We start from the raw sequence: 2,345 nt of genomic DNA, 5'->3' as shown, positions 1-2,345 counted from the left end.
GAAATACTGCGTCCTTTAAACATATATCAAATCAAAGGTTATTTTATGTACTACAAAATGAAAAAAAAAAATTTGTCCCGACGATCTATCTTCTATGTGCAAATGGCTGTCGAAAATTTAAAAAAAAATGTAATGTTTGCGATAAAAATTACATTTTATCGGGATGTTTTTTGTACTTAAAACTGCCATAACTTTTTCAAAAATGAACAAATAAAAATAATATTCTTTTGTATTGAAACCTTAGATATTTCCCTTTCATTTGATATAATTTTTTTTGAAAATCTAACACTTATTCTGCTCACTGGGAGGATTTAAAATAGTAACTTTTTTACAAAAAATAACTTTTTCAACTTAATTTTTGAAAATGTTCCGGAAATACTGCGTCCTTTAAACATATATAAAATTAAAGCTTATTTTATGTACTACAAAATGAAAAAAAAAAATTTGTCCCGACGATCTATCTTCTATACGCAAATGGCTACCATATTGAAAAATATACTATTTTTGTATGATAATTATGGGTTTTGTATTTTATTTTAATAGAAGTTGATGTTGCTTTTGCAATTATCCATTAATTTTTTTTAATTAAAGACTATCTACAGATTTGCATCGAAGCGTTTTTTATGATAGTGATTTTAATCACTGTCAGATATCATCTATATTGGATCCAACTATGCCATGACCCCACTGTGCCATATTTTTTTTGTTTAAATGATTTATTACCATAAAAATAGTGATTTTAACGAAATTTTTGGCTATAATTTTATACATATAATTTTTATAAGTCAAAAAAATGAATTATATCTTAAGAATAAATGGAATCATCAGGATTGGTGACAAACCATTAGTTTAACAACAAAGCGAGCTAAGTATACCTTGCAGTGTATTTACCCTACGTGCACTCCACGCAAAACCTTATTCTGTCTCGATGATAATGTAGTTTTCCCACCCAATCAACAAATTAGCGGGGGACACGAATTACCATTAATGATAACTGTGTGTCAACGTGAACATTGGGTTGATTATCCACGTGGTTAGTGCAAGAGTAACGCGCTATCCATAAGAAGACTATACTCATGATACCAATAAAATTTGAATCTCTAGACGAAATAGATTTAATGCGCTCTAATCAACGTGCTAAAAGTAACGCTATTTTCAGTTCAAAACATGACATAGTAATTGTCTTTTATGAAGTGTATTTAATCGAAATTAACAAACAGTTTTTTTTTTAAGTATCGCATTAAGCTCTTCAACTCTTATACATATTTGTCATAAAAGTTATAACTACTTCATAATTTTTTTATAAATTCTCCGAAAAAATTACAATACTAATTTATTAAATATCAATAATTATTAAATTCTTACTATATTTAATTGCTACAAAACATATTTATTCATATATTACACTAATAAATTATAAAAATTGTAATCAGAATATAAGTAAAGAAATAAGAATTAATTTTCCTTTTTGAATAATCTATCAATTTCTTAAAATTAAACATTATCTACAGATTTGCATAAAAGCTTTTCTTTGATAGTAATTTTAATCACTGTCAGATATCATCTATACTTGTCCCAACAATGCCACGTCCACACTGAGCCGTGATCTCATTGTGCTACCTCATTTCATATACATACTCCATTTCACCATCATGTAATTTAACATTTTTACATGTGATAATGAATACTGTACGTGCAGTTCAAATTCATTAAACAGATGACTTATTATTTAGTCAATAAGTATATAGACGTTGGTGATGTAGAAGAAGAAAAATTCATAGAAGTTATCGAGCGAAAAATTATTTATTGATCAATTCTTTGAGTTCAGCATCACAAAAATTGGAACCTCTTCCTCCAACTTCATAGTAAAATAGTCAGTTATCATCTATATTTGTCCCAACTTGCTACGTCCAAACTGTTCCGCAATCTCACTGTGTTACAGTTTTGTTTTAATAATATTTAAAAATATACTTTTAGTAAATTGTGAGAATGTATTATTCGCTAGATGTCTCCACTAGGTTTAATTGTTTGCATATACTAAATACTTAGTAATAAATATTGTAAAATTTATAATATTAGACATAAAAAAAATTTTTTTTTATGACTATTATTTTTTAAAAACTGTATGTAGAGCCTGACACAAATGTTTCAAAGAGTATAGACTAGAACCGACTACGTGTGGATATATGTCATATATGATATGTGGATATATGCCGCGACCCCAAATTTCACATTAAAACGAAAATTAATCAAATTATTGACATAAGGACATTTTATTGGTTTTATTATTTTATTATTAAAAGTATTTATTCAAATGTTTTAAATTGAGTTTTATCAGAAACTTA

The sequence above is a fragment of the Daktulosphaira vitifoliae genome, unplaced genomic scaffold (assembly GCF_025091365.1).
Source record: "Daktulosphaira vitifoliae isolate Bord-2020 unplaced genomic scaffold, ASM2509136v1 Scaffold_4, whole genome shotgun sequence".
In the NCBI taxonomy this organism is placed as follows: Eukaryota; Metazoa; Arthropoda; class Insecta; order Hemiptera; family Phylloxeridae; genus Daktulosphaira; species Daktulosphaira vitifoliae.
Note: the sequence above shows the minus strand (reverse complement) of the source record.